We start from the raw sequence: 24911 nt of genomic DNA on the forward strand, positions 1-24911 counted from the left end.
ACCTATGCGTGAGCCACGGGAAGCACTCAGAGTTGGTGGAAAGGAAACCTATGGGGGAGGGGCCCATTTTTGGTAAGGTTGCCTAAAAATTCCTCACACTAATTAAATAAAGAGAATTTAAAATAAAGATCAGGTTGGAGGTACGGTAAAATCTTTGTCCTCTGGGCTTGTATGTCTGGAAATGCATCTTTTCTGAGCAAAGGGCAGAGGTGCATCAGTTAATATATGTTTACTTGGAAATGTCAAAGTATCTTGGAGGAAAAAATGTAGATAATTTGTAGTCTTAAGAGTCTGGTTATTCTTTTGTGCTAACATTATTTATAATGTAAGTGAGAGACATCACCAAGACTGGCCTGAAAAGTGATAGGTTCAAAAGGATGTTTATAATTTGCATTGTGTGTTGATATGCCAACTATTGTCCAAATTTTCAACCAATATAAAATATCTTTAAAGTTTTCAATTGTTAGATTTGTTGGAAATGAAACTGAAGCTGGCAACATAGTAATATTATACCATTTTTATGAGTTCTACCCAAAAGATTGGTACATATCTAGCTACGCATGTTATTCTGGAAAGCTGAAATCATAGTTAATGGGCTGTATTATTACTTGACATTATTGAACTCAGTGAGTAAATATTTAATTAATGAAGCTGATAAAGTTACAGAAAAATGTTATGGACTCCTTTTTTTTTTTAGGTCTTAAAAATATGCTTCCTGGAGTCCACATTCTACTTAAATGGACTCCCTACTTCATGGAAATGAGATAAAAAACATTTAAAATCTGCTTGGGCATTTAAGATATCAATGGTTCGTGAATAAGAAAAAATAAATCACAAGCGGACACTAAAAGTATGTCTCTGGTTCTAACTTTTTTAAAGGAAATTTTATTTACACACCCTAGAATCACGTAATGGACTCACGCAATTCACATGCTTGTCTTACCTCTTTCCAAGTGGGTTTCACTGCCAGATGCAGGCCCAGGGGCCGCCGTGGCCCACCTGCACCTCTGTGCCTCCTGTCGGGGGCCGCGGAGGAGGGAGCGATGCCCGCCACGCCGGGGTCAACGAGGGCAGCTGCGTCCTGCTCGGCGAGGCGTCAGGGGCAGAGGGAGGCAGAGGACGGTTACGTGGGCCGCGCTTGCCGATGCCGTCTCCATGGTGGGGCGTAAGGCCCAACATGGCCGAAGTAATTAAAGGGTAATTTAATACGAACCTTGTGAATAAATGAAGACTAAGGACGGAGGTGTGTTGAGCTGACTTTAGACTTTCAGCTGTGAAAGCAAGATGTGGTCTCCATGGAATCTGATGTTTCACTACAGTAGAAGTGAGACATATCCTGATTCCAGCTGTTGATCTGAGTTTGCTAAAGGGCAGGATTTATACGTGCAGGGAAGTTAGCAAGCCGCACTCCCGAGGATCTGTCCTTCAGCCTCTTGGGGGTGGCAGCTTAGATGCCACGTTATCTTGCAAGACCACAGACTGCAGTCCACCAGGCTCCTCTATTCATGGGGTTTTATGACTCTGAAAAAAAGAAGAAAACAAACCACAGAAAAGGTGGTGAGGTCCGGGATGGGGAGAAGGATGTTAGCAAGAGTAAGGCAATATTGGTAAGAGTAAGTAAGTTCCAATCTTGCCTTTCTTAAGTGTACTTTTAATTTATTTTTAATTTTTGTTGCTATATGGTTGACTTATAATGTATTAGTTTTAAGTATACCTTTTAAATTCAGGTATTTTAGCACCATATAGTAACATTAAGAAAAGTGTACATGTCTTAAGCATATAGTTTCATGAATGTTCACAATTCACCTGATGCAAAGAGCCAACTCATTGGAAAATACCCTGATGCTGGGAAAGATTGAGGTCAGGAGGAGAAGGGGATTACAGAGGATGATGGTTGGATGGCATCATCAGCTGAATAGAGATGAGTGTGGGCAAACTCTGGAGATGGTGAAGGACAGGGAAGCCTGGAGTCCGCGAGGTCACAAAGAGCTGGACATGACTGAGCGGCTGAGCAAGAAAAACAACATATTCACAAACTGAACAAACCCATGTGAAAAGACCTCTCTCTTAACAGAGTGTTACCGGCATACCGAAATCCTTTTAATCCCCTTTCTAGTCAATGTTTATCCCTCTCCATCGAGGCAACCACTATCTTCATGATTTCTAACATCATGAAATAGTTTTGCTGTATTTATTATATGTTACAAGAATGAAATCATACAACATACATGCTTTTGTTTCTGCCTTTATTAATTTTGCTGTTTATGTTCATGGGATCCACCCATGTTACTGCATGCTGGAGTTGTTTCTTCTTCTTTCTATATGGCAATCTGCTACTTTATATAACATTTTCTATATATCCATTCTCTTTGGATTGTTTCCAGTAGCTTTTGACAATTACAAATGGTGTTGCTATGAACATTATCGTGAAGGCTTTTTGGGGAGCCTAAGTGCACATTTCTCTAGAGTTGACGGCGTGGAGTGAGACCTTTGGACCATAGGCTGTGCTTGTTATAATGATGATACTGTCAACCGTCTCTCCAGGACGTTGTTTAGCTCCCTAGTGTTTGAAAGGGAATCTTCTGCAGCTTATAGCAGAGAAAATGGAGACCCAAAGAAAGGCTGTGCACGAAGGCTTGTCTCGGGGTCAGAAACGCAGGTGTTAAAGCCAGTTATCAGACGGGGTTGTGCTGTGCAGGGAAGGGCTCCACCGAAGGCACCAGGGAACTCTAACTGAAGAGAAGACAGGAGGAAGCCGCCTCCCAGGTCCTGTATCCGTGATAAGGACACAGGCTGCAGAGGAGCGCGCTTGCGGGCAGTGTCTTGGCCTAATTAGCTGTGCGGTGTGTCAACTGACTCCGGCGCCCGCACAGACTGCGGCCCACGCCTCGGCGAGGGGCCTCGGAGAGCTGCTTTCCTGACTCAGCCGCAGGGCCGGGGGCAGCTCGCTAACCAGCGCCGTGAGCACGCCGTGCGCGTTCACAGCGAGGGTGCAGACTGAATCCACCCCCTCCCGGAGAAAGAAGCAGCTTTCTCTCCACCTCCGTCTAAGACTTCAGCCCTCGTATCCTTCCCACCATGTAGGCTGCGAAGACATACCCATTCCCTTTTAGGTAAACCACCCACTTGGGAATGGTCTGGTTAGTCAATAGCCTGATAAAGAATTTATAGAGGTCTTCAGAAGTGTATTTTTTAAAATGTGGTTACTGAATCTCATCCTCGTTGTTGTATGAAAATCTTTTAATGAATTTTGAACCCAGTAAACAGTAAGGGAAGGAGAAAATTCACTGTATCCTTTTATCTGGTATTTTCCTCCCTACAGTGTTTTGTTGACTTCAGGGAGAGTAGACTGAGCCTGAGATAGTTCAGTAACGAGGGGTCTATGCTGTCTTCAAGTTAAGGGAGGATGCGCTCTTCCTGGAGGGTCACAGCTGAGCATACACAGTGTTCCTCCAGGCTCGCTGCCTCACTGCTCTGACCTCGGTAGAGGAGCAAAGGGCAGTGCACGCCCTGTCTAGCAAGCGTTTCCTGCAACAGGATTCACAGGAGAAAACATTTCCCTCATCACTAGGAACGTTGGGGTGCAAATGTCATTTTGGTTAGTATTGCGTCAGACTGAGTACTTCTCTACTGAAAAAGCGACATGTAAGGAATGAAGGAGATGATCGGAGATGCAGATTTGAGCAGCCCAGCTATGGTTAACGTAAAGGCTTCGGCAACAGGAAGCTCTGGGTTTTAATTCATGTTAATCCTGACTCTCCATTACTAGTCAAGTAACTTATCTGAATCGTTGAGTAGCTGTAATAATTTGTTTACTAGCTGAGTAACTATGTAAGGCCATTTGCTGCCTCTGAGTTTCCTTTCTGTGGCTGAGAGAATTCAGTGATCCTGCGCGTCAGGTCACACTAAATGGTACACCCAGATGGGGGTCGTGGGTCGCCGTGCACACTCGTGGGGGTGCAGTGCCTGAGGAGAATGTAAAAGTAATAATGCCTACTAAAAGCAGGATTATAGTCTAATATCACCGTGCATACATTCTAGACCATTTCAGTAATGAAGGACTCCATCCTGCCAGATACCCCACTGCCATGTCCACCCTGGTGTACCACTGAGTAGTTAGACAATGTCAGCCTCTTACAAACGATATTAACATGTGTATATATTTTCCTGATGGTCCAAGAAAGATCAGATGGTAAGACAGTCTCAGCCCTAGCTTTCCATTGATCTGTATGGATGCACAGAAATCAGGTTACAGAAGACCTCATTTTTTTCATGTGAAGATACAGACCCCAACAGCAGGCTAGTTCCTGAGCTTTGGTACATTCACAAACTCCACAGAATAATTTCATGGCCAAAATAAATTCAATTTAAAATGATCTCTTGACAGAAACAATCGGATGTCAGTATTTACAATATTCTAAATCTTTATTCTAAAGGAATAACATTGTTCATCCTCAATATTCTACTGAGGACAGATGGATTTTTATACCTCTCAGAAAAATAAGTCCATTAGCTCAAAAAAGTATTCACTATTAAACAATTAAAATAAGCATTTGCCGAAGATAACTTTTGTCTTCCTTTTTGGATGTGATTCAAAGGCATAATTAGCCCTGAGAGGAACTAATGTGGTTATCAGTCAGAAGAGTTCGCACATTAATCTTTTATTAGATGGAATACCCTTTCTAGCCTTGCTTTCGCCCTGCAGACAGAATGTGTTTAAATAGACCCTAATGCCCAACTTTCCTTCTTTTCATTTTCATGGATCTGGATCATGACTTGATGTCCATAGTTTTCCTTTTCTTGAGGAGGAAGTTTAACCTTTACTGTCTGATTAATTGGCAATTCCTTTCACCTACACAAATGCTATAGCACAGCTGAAACTCCCACTTAGCCGATGCCTCTCCCGCTTCAGCTGCGTGTGCAATGAACTGTGGAGAGAGTAAACATCCGAGTACTCAACCAGACCAAAATCAGAAGTAACCTACGCTGCTTTTTGCTGTAGTGCTCGTCTCCTGCAGACCCCGAAGCAGTGGTGTCAGCCCTGCCGAGCGCTGATGTGGCCTGACGCTTTCTAGACCGCAGTCACTGGCTCGTGGCTTCCTTGAAGACAGGTGTTAGACTGCATTTTTCTTGTAATAGTCAAATAAAAATGCTTTACAATCTCCAGTGGACACTTGATTGTGAGAAATGAGAATTTCCACATAGCAATTTTGATAATTTATATTCATGTTGTGAAAGTTGCTCAGTCATGTCCAACTCTTTGCGACCCCATGGACTATACAGCCCGTGGAGTTCTCCGGGCCAGAATACTGGAGTGGGGAGCCTTTCCTTTCTCCAGGGGATCTTCCCAACCCTAGGATCGAACTCAAGTCTCCCAACATTGTAGGCAGATTCTTTACCAGCTCAGCCACCAGGGAAGCCCAAGAATACTGGAGTAGGTAGCCTATCCCTTCTCCAGGGGATCTTCCTGACCCAGGAATTGAACTGGGATCTCCTGCCCTGTAGGCAGATTCTTTACCAACTGAGCTATCAGGGAAGCCCATATTCATGTTATCAGAGATAATTTTAACTTTCCAACACTTAGCCTTTGTGCCACTGAGACAAAATTTTCTGCTTGTCTGGCCTACTCACCTTTAAAGAAAGAAAAATCCCCAAATTTGGTGGTAACCTCGTCTTCAGTGTTAATTTTAGTGATGTCAGTGGGTTCTCAGATGCAGGCATTAGGGGCTGCGGACCCTCCTTCCTGCCCCATCAGCCAGCTAAATGCCTATTTTAGATTCTGAGTATAAGCCGTAACGCTGGAGGCGTGAGAATCTGAACTGGCTTTCCTGTTGTCAGCTCGTCTCACACATTTATTTCAGAGTGAAAATGTGTCACTACTTTCCTATTTAATTCAACTTTTGATATCATTCTCTTCCTAGAGTAGAGATTCATTTTCATCTTTGGAATATTCTGACATAGAATAAAACATTTTGAATCGAGAATTTTTACTTGTACCTCTCAAATATTATTAAATGGTACAAAGTGCTTTGAAAGTGCACAACCAGACCACACATTATCAATATATTTGAAACAAAACCTGAGATTTCCACACGACGTCTCCCCCTAAAGCTTCCTTACACACCTGGGAAGCAATGAGAGCAAAGAGGAAGAGCCTTAATGCTTGTGTTCCTAGAGATGCAGCGGTGCGGATAGAGGGAGAATGTGGTTAGGTGTGGTTCTGACGGTCTGTTCTGACGGTCCCGTGCCCTGCATCCAGGGTGCTGAGAAGATAGGATAGAAGAATTCTTAGCTGCTCCCTGTAACACCCATACGGAGGCAAGGTGAATGCTCATTGTATCAAGCCGGAAGAAGGAAAACAGGCATGGGGGATCATACAGAGAAGGGTTTGGGGTTCAGACTTGGCAGTGGTAAGCATCACTTCTCTTTCTATGTCACTGGCTAGAAAGGCCTTAGTGACTAAACCTAATTGCAAGGGAGGCTGTCAATCTACTCCAGTTGTGAAGGCAGGGAGAAGAAAAAGCTAGATTTTCAAACTAGCTGTTCTCCACTATGGAACCTGAGGTGACTTTGAAAAGTTTCTGTTAGCCTTCATGAGGACCAGAAATTGTGGAAGGAAAAAGTAGAAGCTGGTAGAAAGTAAGAGAGCCAGAGAATGGTGGCTCTGGGGCCAGAGAGCTCGGAGCAAAGGCAGAGAGAAGCTGTGGGTTCAGGGTCCAGAGGACCTTGTCTTGCTGATTAGATATGGGATTATAAGAAAATAGAACACTTGAAGATGACTGAGTTTTGACATCAGCAGGTCATTAAAGGGTAGTGCCAGTTTTTGAGATGAGAGAGACACAGGGCTAGGCAGAGATTTGTGTTTTCGGTATGAGAAATCAAGAATCCCCTCTGAATTTCCTACCAAATATTTAAATACTAAGAAGAGGGGTGTAAAAATGGGCCTGAAAGTAAAAGAAGAAGTAAATGATGGTGATATCCATGTGGAGGTCATCAGTATATATAGTGAAGTTGGATCAGATTATTCAGGTAGGAAATAACCATTTTAGGATTAAGGGTTAGGGCACTGTGACATTACGAGAAAGAGGAATCATCAAATATAATCAGTGAATAGGGAAATGTCCATATAAATCTGATATTTTTGAAGCTGATTGAAGAACATTTTTCAAGAAAGAAAATATATTCACTTTGTTAAATATCATTGTATTGAACTAATGCCATGCCTTCAAACTGTGTTGCTGAAAAAAGACTCTTGAGCATCCCTTGGACTGCAAGGAGATCAAATCACTCAATCCTAAAGGAGATCAACCCTGAATATTCATTGGAAGAACTGATACTGAAGCTCCAATACTTTGGCCAGCTGATGCAAAGAGCCGACTCATTGGAAAAGACCTTGATGCTGGGTAAGATTGAAGGCAAGAGGAGAAAAGGGTGGCAGAGGATGAGATGTTGGATAGCATCACTGATTCAGTGGACATGAGTTTGAGCAAACTCTGAGAGATGGTGAGATAGAGAAGATAGTGAAGGACAGGGAGGATAGGGAAAATATCCTCCCAGGAAGGATAGGGAGATAGTGAAGGACAGGGAAGCCTGGTGTGCTGCAGTCCATGGGGTCACAGAGAGTCAGACCTGACTTAGCAGCTGAAAAACAATGGTACTGATGGAGCAGAAAAATCAAGGCAGAAGCATCACTGGATTTGTCAAGATGCAGTTATTCTGACTACAACTAAAGAAACTTCAGTGCAGGGGTGGGGTCAAAATGTATTAATAAAATAAAATTTCTAGTGGATCATTTTCATCGAGACACCTCCTCACAAACAGCTTTCCTTGGAACCCGAGAAGGTTAAGTTTTTGATAGGTTGCAGATGGTGGATTTTCAGCAAGTCACACTAGTAAGAAACCGCGGCGGCTTCTCTTTCATCCCGTGAGCTGTGGATGTGTCCTCTCCCGAGGTCTGGATCTCAGCCCAAGGGCAACTGCTTCCTTGGGTGTTCATCCTCAGCCTGAAGTCTGTCTCTCATTTGTGCTCTTCCTCTGTCCTTTGGAGTCCTTATGCTTTTTATTAGTCATTCCTTCCTTACTCCAGTACCCTGCGATGGTCCATTCTTTTTTTTAAATGTTTCCCATTCAAATTATTATGTAATTCCCGTCTCCTGATTGGACACTAACTGAGAGAATTCTCTCCAATTTACAAATGAAACCCATGTCAGGAAGCAGGATTAATTTGTGCAGGATCAGACAGCTAGCAGGCAACTGGGATCTGGATATAAGCAGTGTGAATTCAGAGCCTGTGCATATAACCACCATGCAAACTGCCTTCCACAGGAGAATATAATGAATATATTGTGTTCTATGAAGTAACCAATTGAGCAATATGAAGCACTGTTTTAATCTGTTCTTAAGTTGGGGTGGAGAGGGTAAAGAATTTGCCTACAATGCAGGAGACACAGGTTTGATCCCTGGGTTGGGAAGATCCCCTGGAAAAGGGAATGGTAATGCACTCCAATATTCTTGCCTGGAGAATTCCCTGGACAGAGGAGCCTGGAGGGCTACAGTCCATGGAGTTGCAAAGAGTTGGATATTACCTGGTGACTAATGCTTTCACTTTTCAACTTGGGGTTGATATCTAAGCCATTATGTATATATGTTAGAATTCTATGATTCCATAGCTTTTCATCACATATATTCTGAATTGCTTACTTGCTATGATTCTTTATCTTTTCAGTGGAAAGGTATTATTAAGTCATTTAAAATCTTGACTTAGATATCAAGCCCCCTAATCATGTTAATTTATCTGCCTAAGTCATCTCTGGTTTTATTATGTAAATAAGTACTTTGTGGAAAAATTTTCTGTGCATGTATTATTTTCCACATATATATTGCATTGGAGAAGGAAATGGCAACCCACTCCAGTGTTCTTGCCTGGAGAATCCCAGGGACGGGGAAGCCTGGTTGGCTGCCGTCTATGGGGTCGCACAGAGTTGGACATGACTGAAGCGACTTAGCAGCAGCAGCAGCAGTAGCCTATTATGTAGGAGAAGGCAATGGCGCCCCACTCCAGTACTCTTGCCTGGAAAATCCCATGGATGGAGGAGCCTGGTGGGCTGCAGTCCATGGGGTCACGAAGAGTCGGACATGACTGAGCGACTTCACTTTCACTTTTCATTTTCATGCATTGGAGAAGGAAATGGCAACCCACTCCAGTGTTCTTGCCAGGAGAATCCCAGGGACGGGGGAGCCTGGTGGGCTGCCGTCTCTGGGGTCGCACAGAGTTGGACACGACTGAAGTGACTTAGCAGCAGCAGCAGCAGCATACCTACTCAGGAAAATTACAGGGTTGTTTTTTTTTCAATTAAATCAAAATAACTTACTAGCTTGAAAAGAAATGACTGAATTCCGAACTCGACCGCAGAAGAGAATGAATGAGTTGGCAGAGCTCCCACCTGAGGGCCACGGGGACCCTGTATCTTCTAGTGTGTAAACTGCCTCTGCCTTTCCTCATTGTTGCCGTCATTATACCCCCAACGTGGCAGCTGCAGATTCTGAAAAGGTTTCATTTGTTAAAACGAATCCCCTGTCCATTTCCAAGAAGCAAGTACGTATTTTGTTCTTCCTCTCAGAGCAGGAGGATGGAAGTCAAAGCAGGAGTACGCTTGAAGACTTTAAGGGCCCTATGAAGTGGACTTCCAGATGTTCAAGCTGGATTTAGAAAAGGCAGAGGAACCAGAGATCAAATTGCCAACATCTGCTGGATCATTGAAAAAGCAAGAGAGTAAAACATCCAGAAACACGTGTACTTCAGCCTTATTGACCATGCCAAAGCCTTTGACTGTGTGGATCACATCAAACTCTGGAGAATTCTGAAAGAGATGGGAATACCACACCACCTGAACTGCCTCCTGAGAAATCTGTATGCAGGTCAGGAAGCAGCAGTTAGAACTGGACACGGAACAACAGACTGGTTCCAGATAGGAAAAGGAATATGTCAAGGCTGTAAATTGTCACCCTGCTTATTTAACTTATATGCAGAGTACATCATGAGAAATGCTGGGCTGTTTGAAGCACAAGCTGGAATCAAGATTGCTGGGAGAAATATCAATAACCTCAGATATGCAGATGACACCACCCTAATGGCAGAAAGCGAAGAACTAAAGAGTCTCTTGATGAAGGTGAAAGAAGAGAGTGAAAAAGTTGGCTTAAAACTCAACATTCAGAAAATGAAGATCATGGCATCTGGTCCCATCACTTCATGGCAAGTAGATGGGGAAACAGGGGAAACAGTGTCAGACTTTATTTTTGGGGGCTCCAAAATCACTGTGGATGGTGACTGCAGCCATGAAATTAAAGACTCTTGCTCCTTGGAAGGAAAGTTATGACCAACCTACATAGCATATTAAAAAGCAGAGACATTACTTTGCCAACAAAGGTTGGTCTAGTCAAAGCTATGGTTTTTCCAGTGGTCATGTATGGATGTGAGAGTTCTTTACACTATAAAGAAAGCTGAGCACCAAAGAGTTGATGCTTTTGAACTGTGGTGTTGGAGAAGACTCTTGAGAGCCCCTTGGACTGCAAGGAGATCCATCCAGTCCATCCTAAGGAAGATGAGTCCTTGGTGTTCATTGGAAGGATTGATGCTGAAGCTGAGACTAATACTTTGGCCACCTGATGCGAAGAGCTGACTTATTTGAAAAGAACCTGATGCTGGGAAAGATTGAAGGCGGGAGGAGAAGGGGACAATAGAGGATGAGATGTTTGGATGGCATCGGTGACTCAATGGACCCCATGACTCAATGGACATGAGTTTGAGCAAGCTCTGGGGGTTGGTGATAGACAGGAAACCTGGCATGCTGCAGTCCATGGGGTCACAAAGAGTCGGACATGACTGAGCGACTGAACTGACTGAACTGATGGAGTGGAGGTGTCCCCTCTGACCTTTCTACCCCTCTTTTGTTCTTCAACAGAAAGATTCCACAAAGGCAGCTGGGAAGATTACACAAAGCAGAGTTGACTTGAGTTTCCAGGTTAGTTATATGTGATATCAGAAACAGAATTCCATGGTCAGTAGATTATAATGGGTATAACATTTTTGAATATAATTTAAAGAGCTGTTGGTTTTGTTGGGTGTGTATGTGTGTTTCTGAACATATGGTTTTATGTGGGTATAAAGTGTGTGTGTTATGAATTAATTTATGTTTCCATAAATACAAAATGAGGTGTGTTTCAATCATGGGTCACCTATGTACTGGTAATTTTGGTTGTTTTCTTAACTGTACCCAAAGGATATTCCTTTTATTCATTTTCCCATGAATAAGCTCATATAAGTGATATGAGAGTTTTTTTTTTTTTCCATTTTGTCTTTTTTCAGTTAATTTTAACTTCATTATTAAGATGAATTGTAATGATGTTTAAAACCCCAGAGGCAAGCTGGCTTCATTTGATTTCTTCTTGTAAATGAAAAAAAAAAAAAAAAAAACTGTTAGCAGTTCCAATCTTCTGTGAAATGTGCCCTGTGCTTTGTGCTTACATTTTTAATGTGCCTTTCAAAATAGAATTGATTTGGCTCTTTCTTTTAAAATATAAAACAATAAATATTTTATAAGGGAAGGGATAGATTTTTTCTCTTTTTGGGGGTATAAGCAAACTGAAGCGGTAAAAATAATCTCACCCTATTAACCAGTTGAAAGCAAACAATGCTGTTTTTAGTCTGAGCTTCCAAAAAATATTTAGCTCAGGATGTAACCTGTTTGGAGGTGCTGTCTCAGGAGGTTTTGCCCTGCACACCGCAAAGTCTGTCCCCTGCTCAGGCCTCCCCAAGAGGAGGGCCAAGCAACGCAGAGGGTCTGGAATGCACTCAAAGGGATTCGTTCAAGTGGACAAATCACAGATGTACCGTGTCATGATTTCTGGTGGAAACCAGGTGCCCTTCTCTGGAGAAAAATGACACATTTCATGCATTATGCAGCTTTCTGTGAAAGTGAAAGTGAGGTTGCTCAGTCACGTCCAACTCTTTGCAGCCCTGTGGACTGCAGCTCACCAGGCTCCTCCGTCCATGGGATTCTCGAGGCAAGAGTACTGGAGTGGGGTGCCACTGCCTTCTCCAGGGGATCTTCCCTACCCAGGGATCAAACCCGGGTCTCCCGCATTGCAGGCAGACCCTTTACCCCCTGAGCCTCCAGGGAAGCCCTCATGCTGCTTTCTGTAATATGAGCTTATTTCATGTGAAGAAGGTAGCCAGTCTTTGCCAAGCTCCCTGTGCAGGCTTTGGGATGGAACAGGGTTATCCAGTCACGACTCCCTGTGTTCCACAGAGCTCGGCCTCTTCCGTTCACTTCTGTAGTGCGTGTGATGAGCGCCTTCTGTGTACCTTGTGCTGTGGGAGACGAAAACACGCGTTGAGCACAGACCCTGCCCTCAGTGAACTTGAGGTCCATGGGGGATCTGGACCCGGGCACTGTCTATCCTCAGAGGAGCAGAGAGGAAGGAGGAAGAGGAGAAGGCAGATGAGGGCGAGGGAGGGGAGGAGAGGGGAGGCGGTGAACGGCGTGCGCGAGAGCTGGGGGACCCCTGGGAGGGGAGCCCGACTGGCTCTCCTCTGCAGACAGCACTGCTGGTGAGGAGCTGACTTTTTCCTGCATTAGAGTTTAATCTCACCTGAATTTTGGGAAGCAGGCATTTGTGGTGGCTACGGCTGCTTCGTCCTTTCTCTCATCAGGACCATGACGTTTGTGAACTGAAGGGGCCCCTCACCCATCCTGTTGGTAACAATCCTGAACCTGCCTTGCCAGTCTAATTATTAGCAAATTGCTCTTGCTAGATCAATGGGCATGCTTTCAAGTCTAATAAGAATGAAGGAAAAGTGTTCAAAGCTGGAGATATTTTTAGTCCGACAGAGAGATTGATTTTCTATGAGATCCTGAATTGACTTAAAAAAAAAAAAAAAAAACTTCTTTTAAACTCCAGCTAACATTTCAAGTTTGCAACTCACCATATGAAGGAATGTTTCCTTGGATACCCCTCCATTCCCACTAATTTCTCATCATTTCTCTTGGTTGGGAACTCATTCATGCTTTCTTGGTAAATGTAACATTCTACTGTTATCAACTTTTGCTATATATATATATATTTTAAGTGTGACTCAGATGCTTAAAACCATAAGTATGTATCATGATTCTGTAGGCTGGCTACACATTCTGGCATATAATTGATCATCTGGGGCTAAACTGGCCTCATTCAGATGCTTGGGAACTCTGCTGGGGAGCCGAGAGGGCTGGGGTCTCTCCCTGTGGCTTCTCATGTTTTGGAGGCAGTTTTGGGTCCCATAGCGTGCAAGAAAGGGCAATCCTGAATGCACACTTATCAAGATTCTCCTCCCAGCTCATTGGCTGGTGTCCCATTAACTGAAGCAAGGCAAAAGACCATATTCAGATTCCAGAGTTGGAGAAAAAGATGGCACCGCTTGGCAGAAGAGAGGGCAGTCACATTGCAAATGGCCGTGTGCACAGGGAAGGAGGATGGGCCCACTGTACTCCGCTTTACCAGTTAACCCAGAGGTCAGCAGGAGGGCACCTCACAGAGGACGCTGTCAGGGGAGCGACGTTCTTGTTCCTTGTTGTTGCTGTTATTCCATCACGAAGTCGTGTCCAACTTGTTGCGACCCCACAGACTGCAGCACACCAGCTTTCCCTGCCTCTCACGATCTGGAGTTTCCCACACTCATGTCCCTCGTGTCGATGATGCCATCCAACCATTTTATCCTCTTCTGCCCCCTTCTCCTCTTGCCCTCAATCTTTGCCAGCTCCAGATCTTTTCCAATGAGATGACTTTTCACATCAGGTGGCCAAAGTATTGGAGCTTCAGCTACAGCATCAGTCCTTCCAATGAATATTCAGGGTTGATATCCTTTAGCATTGACTGGTTTGATCTCCTTGCAGTCCAAGGGACTCTCAAGGGTCTTTTCCAGTGCCACAATTTGAAAGCATCAGTTCTTCAGTGCTCAGACTTCTTTACGATCCAACTCTCACAAACTCTCACATCCATACATGACTACTGGAAAAACCACAACTTTGACTAGATGGACATTTGTTGGCAAAGTAATGTCTCTGCTTTTGAATATGCTGTCTAGGTTGGTCATAGCTTTCCTTTCAAAGAGTAAGCATCCTTTAATTTCATGGCTGCAGTCACCATCTCCAGTGATTTTGGAGTCCAAAAAAATAAAATCTGCCACTGTTTCTACTTTTGCCCATCTATTTCCCATGAAGTGATGGGACCAGATGCCATGATCTTAGTTTGTTGAATGTTGAGTATTAGACAGCTTTTTCACTCTCTTCTTTCACTTACATAAAGAGCCTCTTTAGTTCCTCTTCACTTTCTGCCATAAGGGTGGTGTCATCTGCATATCTGAGGTTATTGATATTTCTCCCGGAAATCTTGATTCCAGCTTGTACTTCGTCCAGCCCGGCATTTCTCATGAAGTACTCTGCATATAAGTTAAATAAGCAGATGACAATATACAGCCTTGATGTACTCTTCCCCAATTTGGAGCCAGTCCATTGTTCCAAGTCTGGTTCTAACTGCTGCTTCTTGACCTGCACACAGATTTCTCAGGTGTCAGGTCAGGTGGGCTGGTATCCCCATCTCTTTTAGAATTTTCCACAATTTATTGTGATCCACACAGTCAAAGTCTTCACCGTAGTCAATGAAGCAGAAGTCGATGTTTTTCTGGAACCCCTTTGCTTTCTCTATGATCCAACAGATGTTGACAATTTGATCCCTAATTCCTCTGCCTTTTCTAAATTCAGCTTGAACATCTGGAAGTTCTCGGTTCACGTATTGCTGAAGCCTCTCTTGAAGGGCTTTGAGCATTACAGCGGTACATTGCCTCTTGTACCTTAAAGGGTGCCCAATGTGGATGGATTTCCTTGAAGCTCACCTCCACTGCAAGTCTCTTCATTCTGCAATTCCTCACTCTTTGAACCTTTAGAAACTATACCAAGACCAGATGTTGACAGAGGAACTCATAGCCAAGAGTGGGGCTCCAAAGCAAGAGTGGAGCTTAATAAGAAAAAAATGGGCACAGGATGAGATGAGCAGACAGAAGTTGATTTCATTCTGATACTATTGCCAGGAGCAGGGCAGAGTGCCCGGAGCAAGTCTGGACACAGACTCACGGACACAAACGGCAGAGGGTTTTTAATCCTGGGCTGAGCTCATGGAAAAGTACCGGAGCACACTTAGTTACTCCTGAGTCTGCAAGGTTTTTTCTGTGACGAGGCCACCTGTGTTTGCCAACTGGCACCCACAGGTATTGAAAGTTGACTGCTACCCTTCATAGAAACTGTGAGAGTAGGTCTCTTTATCCTTCAATGTTGACTTTTCCAAAATGCTTCATAAGTCCTTGAAAAAAGCATTTCCTGGGTTGTAAAACTGGCAAGAGGCTGGAAAAAGATTTACATACAATTCAAAGTAGACGAGAAAGGATTTACAATGGCAAGTTTTCGAAAATAAATGCTCTAAGAAAAGTCAGACGCCTAGAGGGAGGAAGATGACTGAAGTTTAGTCAGGCTAAGGGGATGGTTAAGACCACCTCGATCAAGCTGTCCAGAAGCAAAGCACCCTGTTAGCTACCTCTGCACATGGCTGCCTGAGCTAGGCATCTTCCTAACATAACGACTATCAGAGAGAAGGATACTTTAAACAGTTTGGTATTTTAATAACTATTCCAAAAAATTTTAGGAATTTTAGGGAAAAAGCTGTGTTTCTAGGAATGAATAGTCAATGTCACCTGAATGTTTCTCTAGGTCCCTACTGTGCATCTCTGACACAGTGATGTATCTGTAGTGAGTAGCATTTACTCAAATGCCCAGGAAGGCCAGGTAGCTGATACAGCATTCTGGAAGAGGAAAATTAGAGACATTAGATGAATTGCTTCAAGTTTTAGAGATCTGTACAACAAAGATGACATGTAGACCAAAATGTGTCTGACTACAAATGCCTTGCTATTGTTCAGTCACTAAGTCATGTCCAACTCTGACCTCATGGACTGCAGCATGCCAGGCTTCCCTGTCTTTCACAAATTTCACAGAGTTCACTCAAACTTACATCCATCAAGTCAGTGACACCATCCAACCATCTCATCCTCTGTCGTCCCCTTCTCTTCCCACCTTCAGTCTTTCCCAGCATCAGGGTCTTTTCAAATGAGTCAGTTCTTCGCATCAGGTGGCCAAAGTACTGGAGCTTCAGCTTCAGCATCAGTCCTTCCAATGAATATTCAGGGTTTATTTCCTTTAGGATTGATTGTTTTGATCTCCTTGAAGTCCTAAAATGCCTAGCTCCAAGAACTTCTCTAACAAGCTACCCTTTCATGAAATCTGGCCTTGGGTTACTTTAAGGGATACTCAAACTCTATCTTATATATTCTTTAACTTCCTGTTTATTTCTCATTTTCCCCCCAGTCTGGCATCTGTGCTTCCCAAACAGTCATCCTTATGTCATCTGGTCCTCTGCCCTTTTGAAACCAGATCTCAGGTAAGGTCCTGATGTCTACCTTGCAAAGGTATTGGATCGGGTATCCTTTTAATTGGGAAAATGAAATGTTGATATCCTATGAAGGGAAATATAGTGGATAGTAGGGTGGATGAGGGAAGCATTGTTTATTACATTTTTTTTGTTTCTGAACTAGTGGGGTGAGGAGGAGGAGGTATCCATGGTGCCGTATCCATGGTGCCTGAAGACAGCTCAGCACAGCCAGTTGCATGTAGAGCGACAGCCTCCCTAAGCTGGTTCTACAGGAAGCATTCACATGCTCTGAGAAGTTGCATTCCTATCAGTCGGAGAATATTCATTTTTTAACTTTCTTGATATAAGGAGATTTCTTAATTAAAAGTTTCACAAGTACTGTTTTCTCCTTGTTGAAGTTGATTTCCCACCCAGTCTTAATGTTAATAGCAGGGTTATTCTTAAAACCATCTCTAAAAAATAATTAGCCACCTCCCCAGAAGCTGCTAGGACATCACCTCACTCTCTAGAAATTCTGTTCATGCCCTTCTGACTGCTATGCAATTAACAGTTTGCTGGTTCCTGTGAGCAGTGGAAAGAAAGAACAGTGAATGTGATGTAAGTATTTCTCATGCTCATTTGTTTTAGGACTGGGAAAGCCAAGAGCTAATCTGTTAGGACAGGGAAGGAAACAAGATTCTTCTCCTCTCCTTTAATGCCCCCATAAGTTATTTCTGAAATAAATAGCCCATAAATTATAGGCCAGGAAGAGTAAAATGGTTCCGTTTTACGAATGGTGACATAGAGGAAGCACCGTAGAACTGATGACTAGCTTCTCAGTTTTGGCTAAACCATCCGAGGGTTCGCTCTCCAGGGGGCAGAGATGTTGGCTCCGCCCTAACTGTCTCAGCTGGCGAGTCCGTTTGGCCCCCAGGAAGGGGGCCAGATCACAAATGTGAACACTACCCTTCTCAGCTTAAATTGAGAAAACGCTTCTCCAATGCTCTGTGCGAGGCAGAGGCCGAATGACTCGCTGCCATTGCAGCCCACCTCCGAAGACCCCAGCCACAGACATTGTCCATCTGCATCTTCCAGGATAGTTTTTTTTCAGTTCCCCATGTGTGGAGAATCTGGTTGCGGTGAGCAAATCACTCAGTAACTCTCCTTGGGAACCCCACAAGACTGAAGTAGGCCCAAGGATACTACTTTTAGAGTTTCAGTTGGGTTCACCTCCTTCAGCATGTAGGTGAGAAAACCATGATTAGAAATGCTCCAGAGCAGGGAAAAGGAGCCTTCGCTAACCCCTGGATGTTTCAGAGCTCGGAATCTGACTCCTGCATATTGCTGAGTCCTCTCGAGCTGGGCTTCGTGGGGACGTCACCAGGCCACGGGTGCTCCAGGGAGGCTGGGTCCAGCCCACGGGGGGTGCTGTTTCTGAGAAGGCCGGTCACTCCGCCGCCTCTGGTCGGGCGCCAGGCTGCAGACTCACCACCCTCTGTGGGCAGCTGGGGCCTTTACTCTCCACCAGGAGACTGGCTTCAGACCTGGTTCCTTCACCACAGTGAGTTGTGTGAAATGGTGTCCAGAGTAACTTCTGCTGCTGGGCGTGTGGAGGTACAGAAAGTGATATGAGGCTGTACTTTAGAAAACCCCAGACGTACAGGCTGGGACTCATTGTATGACTTGACCAGCTGGGTACCATCCTTATTAGGTGACTAGAGTCTCCCCAAACCCCCACCTAAACTGCTGATTGTTACAGACCCTCATCACAGCAGGAATGGGAGTTTTGCTGAAAGATCAAGTATTTAACCTGTCCAAGCATTTATTTTACATTAGCTGTTAACACTTTCCCCATCATATACAATCCATCTGTGTAAAGGGCTTAATAGTAAAATTGATGGGCTCAACATTGTAATCAGGTCAATAAACTGTCTGATTTATTGAGATGATCCAATACTTTGGCCACCTGATCCAAAGAGCTGACTCATTGGAAAAGCTCCTGATGCTGGGAAAGATTGAGGGCAGGAGTAGAAGGGGACGACAGAGGATGAGATGGTTGGATGGCATCACCAACTCAATGGACATGAGTTTGAGCAAGCTCCGAGTTGGTGATGGACAGGGAGGCCTGGCGTGCTACAGTCCACAGGGTCACAGAGAGTTGGACACGACTGAGGGACTGAACAACAACAACAGCAACGTGTCAAATAGTCACACACGAGGTAGACGGCCTCTCGATGAAGGTGAAACAGGAGAGCGAAAAAGTTGGCTTAAAGGTCAACATTCAGAAAACGAAGATCATGGCATCTGGTCCCATCATTTCATGGCAAATAGATGGGGAAACAGTGGAAACAGTGTCAGACTTTATTTTTTTGGGCTCCAAAATCACTGCAGATGGTGATTGCAGCCATGAAATTAAAAGATGCTTACTCCTTGGAAGGAAAGGTATGACCAACCTAGATAGCATATTCAAAAGCCGAGACATTACTTGGCCAACAAAGGTCCGTCTAGTCAAGGCTATGGTTTTTCCAGTGGTCATGTATGGATGTGAGAGTTGGACTGTGAAGAAAGCTGAGCACCAAAGAATTGATGCTTTTGAACTGTGGTGTTGGAGAAGACTCTTGAGAGTCCCTTGGACTGCAAGGAGATCCAACAAGTCCATTCTGAAGGAGATGAGTCCTCGGTGTTCATTGGAAGGACTGATGCTAAAGCTGAAACTCCAATACTTTGGCCACCTCATGTGAAGAGTTGACTCATTGGAAAAGCTCCTGATGCTGGGAAAGATTGAGGGCAGGAGTAGAAGGGGATGACAGAGGGTGAGATGGTTGGATGGCATTACCAACTCAATGGACATGAGTTTGAGCAAGCTCCGAGTTGGTGATGGACAGGGAGGCCTGGTGTGCTGCGATTCATGGGGTTGCAGAGTGGGTCATGACTGAGCGACTGAATGGAACTGAACTGAACTGAGGTAAGCCTGCTGGACATTTGGGACAGTTAGGTGTCCCAAACACTCATTGGACTCAGTGTGTCCCAAATGAAGCTTCTTAGTCCTGCCAGCTAGGATTTAGGCTCACTATTCTACCAGTATTTCTTCAGAAATTCAAAAGAACCAAGATTTATAAAGAGTGATTTAGTAATTGCCTCACATCAGGGGCAGGACAGTGTTATCCCTCTTCCTGGTTTAGTAAGAGACTAGACGTGATTTCCTACTGTATTCAAAGAAACCCTATGACTCCTGACTTAGAATAGATATAAATCCCCAGCCTTTAGTTAAGAAATAGCATCTCTAATTCCTCCTTTGTCCTAACCTTTCCATATCACCTCCTTCAAACCTCATCCTAGACCTTAGGAACAACAATCTGGCTCCTGGAAATTTAAAAAAAATTAAATGTAGTTACCCAGAATTCTATGTATCTGAAATATTTTTCTATGAAGAGCTGATGGGGAGTGGATCTGTTTTGCTTGTATGTGTTTTGCTAGAATTGCCACTTTACATGGAAACACCAACAGGCACTCAGAATCACTTGAGTTACAGACAAACTCCTCCCTGCCCTCACTGTGTGGTCTGTCATCATCAGTGATAGAGTTCATTTGCAATTAGTAATCAGAGTAGTGATTGGCATGAAGTCCTATACAGGCATGGAAAGCAAAAAATGACTAATGGTAATCATGTTTGAAATATTGATTCATCCATTAATGTTACCTGCTAAAATCAACTTTATTGAAGAATAATATACTCAACAAAATGAAACCGTTTTAAGTATGGAGTTCAATGAGTTTTTAACTCAATGGGTCCGCATACTAATTAAGGAATGTTTGTACCACACCCTCCATTTCCCTCAGGCTCCCTGTGAATTTGCTAGGATTTTCATAGCAAAGCACTCCAAGCTGGGTGGCTTAAACAATAGAATGTATTGTCTTGCGGTTCTGGTGGTAGGAACCTGAGATAAGGTGGTTAGAAGCGTTGGTTCCTTCTAAAGGTTGTTAAGAATCCATTCCTTGTCTCTCTCCTAGCTTCTGTTGGCTTGCTGCATTCTTTGGTAGGTTTTGGTTTGTACATGAATCACCTGATCTCTGCCTTAATCTTCACATGCCATTCTCTCTGTGCCTAATTTCCCTATTTTATAAGGACATGGGTCATAGTGCGTAAGAGTCTAATAGTCTCATCTTGACTACATTTGCAGAGACCTTATTTCCAAATAAAGTCTGACGCAGTGGAGTTAAGAGCTAAATACATCTTTCACCATCACGCCCCTTTTCCTAAGAGCATGGCCCAATGTACCCATGAACAAGAATCCCTGTTTAGTGATGGAAATGTTCAAGCAGAGTCAGGACATGTTAGTTGCGTGAACAGGTTGTTCGAATTTCCCTGTCACCTGTGTCAAGAAGCAGTCATGGTTTCAGTGTGGTTTCCTTCCTCAGCCAACAGAGTTCAGTATGGAACCGCTCGACAAGCCTGAATCATCAGTTTCTCGCCTCTGCAGTCTTAGGATCTGCTGGGTTGAAGGCCCTCGTTTCCAGGGCTGATGAAGTAGCGCTTTGTAAAGGGCTGCAGCAGTGGGCCCAGTAGACTTGAAGCTGTGACTCCTGCTTGGACACTTTGGAATCCTCGTGGTGTTGCACCAGTCATCCTAATTTCGGTGAGCTTTATCATATGTCCCAGTGAGGATCTGGAATTATCACTACCCCAATAGGGATATAAAGAAGTGGGTCTAAAATGCAAGAAACTCACCAAGTCATCTTTTGATGCCTTCAAACCCAGTGATAATCACACGTTGAAAATCATAGCAATCGTAACACCAGGGAAAAGCACTTGAGGACTCTGAAGCCTCGGGATTGACGGTCTGGGTCACCTTGCCAGGCAAGCAAATTAGAGCAACTGCTGATCCAATCGAGGGCTGCTTAAGGGCAAGACAATCCGGAACGAGTAGTGAAAGAGCGAAGTAAAACGACGGCACTTAAGCACTTGCTTTGCGCTCTGACTTTTGGGTGAGCATGCGCAGACTCCTAGAGATTGATGAGGCCGAGAGGGCCAGGCTGAGAGGAGTCGCTCTCTCCATTCTTGCCCATTTTCGCCCCATCGTTCTTCTCTCATTGCTTTCTGTGCACTCTTCTGTTGGGGTCTGAGCTAGTTTATATCCAATGCCAGACCTTCATACCAGGACTGACAGGTTATTTGGAAAGATTCTGAATCTTTATAAGTTTTTAAACTTATGAAATATATGAGGCACATAGAGAATGATATTGCAAACATCCATTATACCCACCAATTCTGTTGAAGCCATTTCTTAATGCTTCTCAGAACTGCTGTGCGCTCTGCTCAGAGATAGCTACCGGGCCAGAAGTGGTGTATGTGATCTCCAGACACATGTGTTCACAAATGGTGTGTAGCTTCACGTGTTTTAACAAATACATATATGGTATATATTTTTCTAATTTTTTTTTTTTTTTGGCTCCACTATGCAGCTTGGGAGATCTTAGTTCCCGGTCAGGTGTGGAACGTGGGCCCTCCACAATGGAAGCATGGAGTCCTAACCATTGGACTTCCAGGGAATTTCCTGTAATTCATTTTTTGTTCAATGTGATTTTGAGATATGTTTTTGTTGATTAGCCTAGATTATTTTAAAGTCCAGAGATTGGTGAGGTTTTTTTTTTTTGTGGGGGGGGGTGGGCATTATTTTAATTTTCACCCAGAGTGTCATCAACTCTCCCTGTAATTAGAATATTTCATTCTTATTAGCAGAGGTCCTTGTGATTCTGGAACAAAAGAGATTCATAAGAGATTATTTAAGTCTAAGATATGCATCAGAGAATGAATGACTGTTGCAGAAGAAGGACTGGTTTTCTCTCCTGTGCACTACTGTGGAGCTGGGGTTCAAGAACATTCTTGTGAATTTCAGGTTGGCAAGAAAATAATTCCAGGTTAAGACCAGAAATTTCAGCAGAAGTATTGACTCTGTTACCCAATTGCTTGCCAATAATTATTGAAGATAAATTAGTTCTGCTTGCTTTTGTCTTCTTTTTCCAAGAGAATTTCCCATTCTTGTTGCTAGAAAGTATATTGTATTGAGAAGCAGTAAAAAAAAAAAAAAGGATGAACAAAGCTTCATTGGGAAATAACTAAAATTCTTACAGAGAGCTACCACCAGTAACTGAGAAGGATCAATAAACCCACACCTAACATCAAACGACAGCGCCGCTATCAACCCTAACAGCCATAGAGAAGGATCAATAAACCCACACCTAACATCAAACGACAGCGCCGCTATCAACCCTAACAGCCATAGAGAAGGATCAATAAACCCACACCTAACATCAAACGACAGCGCCTCTATCAACCATAACAGCCATACCATGGTGTTGTTGTGCTATGTACTCTCTTTCCTCTGAAAAGAAATTCACGTTAAAACAGAGTTGTAGAAGTCCAACAAAGTCCTTATAAACACAACTGCTCTCCAGAAATTTAGAATCCATGTCAGTGTTTGAGGTTTTAGTTTTTCTTCCCTAGCTTAGTACCAAAAGCCACCTCTGCAGCTGCTCTCATGACCTTTATTACTCTCCCAAGAAAGTCTGTTTGGGGGCCTCAGGGCAAGCGGTAGCCGGAATGTAGCCACTCTCACGTATGACCCAGGGCCCTTCTGGCTCGACGTCAGGCATTATCAAATACATGTAGTTCTGTCAGGTCACGTAGCAATGAACAGTACAACCGGGGCAAGTTCAGATGTAGGCAGAGTAGAATGAAAGAAGCTGGGAGAGTGTCATGGAGCTTTGCTTGCTTATTTTATTTTCATACTATTGCACGAAGGATGCTCAGCTTCAAATGAAGTAGACTCTGGGAGTCGGAGCATTATTGACGCCATATAAAGATGGTATTCGCTCTGTGTTGAGATGTGTAGGTGTCAGCTAGCGTATGTTTTTTAGTTCATAGATCTCTAGATTAAGAATAGTTGCATCCAAAGGTCTGCATCTGGACATATAAATCATGAGACCCTTTCCATATCGCCTTCTTTCACTTTAGTAATGTGCATTTACGTTCCTCCCATCCCTTTTTATGGCTTGATGGCTCGTTTCTTTTTAGCATGGAATAATAATATTACGTTGTCTGGGTGCAGCACAGTTTATTTATCTGTCCACCTACAGAAGGACATCTTGGTTGCTTCCAAGTTTTTGCAATTATGAATAAGCTGCTATAAACATCTGTGTGCAGGTTTTTCTGGGCATAAATTTTCAATTTCTCTGGATAAAGGCCAAAAAACGTAGTTGCAGGATCTTATGGTAAGGGTGTGTTTTGCTTTGTAAGGGTATATGCTGTACCATTTTCCATTCTCATCAGCAGTGAACGAGAGCTCTGTTGTTCCACATCCTCATCGGAATTTGGGGTTGCCCAGTGGACAGAGAAGCCTGGTAGGCTGCAGTCCATGGGGTCGCACAGAGTTGGACTTAGCGGCAGCAGCAGCAGCAGCAGTGTTCTGGATTTTGACTCTTCTAGTAGGCATATGATTATATCTCATTTTAATTTGCATTTCCCTGATGACATGTGACACAGAGCATCTTTTATAGGCTTGCTTGCCATCTTTTTGTAACTATGTTGTTGTCTTGAAAGGAATCCTTATATTTTAAAACTGTTGACCTAGGCAAATTTAAAACTACTGAGCTAGATAATACCACAGAGATATTAGAATTAGAAACATTGCCCATGTCTCAGTTACTTAATTTATGGGTCAGGAAGGTGCCAGTGTTAAACAGATGAGAGGGTGCATGTGGCGGACGATTGATCATGTAACCGGGACACGCCAAGTCCTTTCCCACAGCCGTGGGTCCCACAGTCCTTTCCCACAGCTGTGGGCTGCAGGCTTACTGTTACCTCAGTCCTCCTGGCAGGGAGTCTCTCGGCCACATGGAGGGAAGGGATACAAATCCTGCTTGGGTTGGGTTGGCCAAAAAGTTCGTTTGGTTTTAAGTACAAATAAAGTACATGCTTTTTATTTTACAAAGAAATTTATTGAACAACGTATTCACTAACCGAATGAACTTTTTGGCTAACCCAATATAACAACGTAAGGACATTCTGAAGAAAAGCATCACCATGAGAAATGCTGATTTTCTGCCATAGAAAATTTCGCTTTGAAGTTGCTAAAGGCTCCATCAGTTTTGCCTAGGGTCTGCAGGGTCCGCCCGTGCCCCTGAGAACTGGATGTTAAAGCTCGGATCCTGGCAGTGATGCCAGTGGAGGGTGGGGAGCAGCAAGTGCATATAACTTCTGAAGAGGGAGCAAGACTAGGAAGGAGCAGCGATTCATAACTTTCCAGCTGAGATTGAATTTAATGGCGGAGAGGAAATCTGACTGAAAAGTAAAAGTTTTGCACGAAGCTCGAAGCTCTGAGGTTTCAGTACCATCTAGTAGCAGTGTGATAGAGCCA

At 43.7% G+C, this 24911-nt stretch overlaps 1 long non-coding RNA gene across 5 annotated transcripts in view; it reads left to right on the forward strand.

Moving 5' to 3' along the window:
* The window catches only part of LOC112447502 (uncharacterized), a 142049-nt gene that overhangs the window by 71640 nt on the left and 45498 nt on the right, over positions 1–24911 (forward strand). For 3 of the 5 annotated variants that reach the window (XR_009495383.1, XR_009495385.1, XR_009495381.1), the window contains exons 3-5: positions 10962–11021; positions 16452–16524; positions 20914–21131. This is a non-coding gene — a long non-coding RNA (uncharacterized lncRNA). The remainder of the gene's footprint in view (positions 1–10961; positions 11022–16451; positions 16525–20913; positions 21132–24911) is intronic. The other 2 variants (XR_009495387.1, XR_009495386.1) reach the window with 2 other exon arrangements.

Source organism: Bos taurus, chromosome 7, assembly GCF_002263795.3.
Source record: "Bos taurus isolate L1 Dominette 01449 registration number 42190680 breed Hereford chromosome 7, ARS-UCD2.0, whole genome shotgun sequence".
Lineage (NCBI taxonomy): Eukaryota > Metazoa > Chordata > Mammalia > Artiodactyla > Bovidae > Bos > Bos taurus.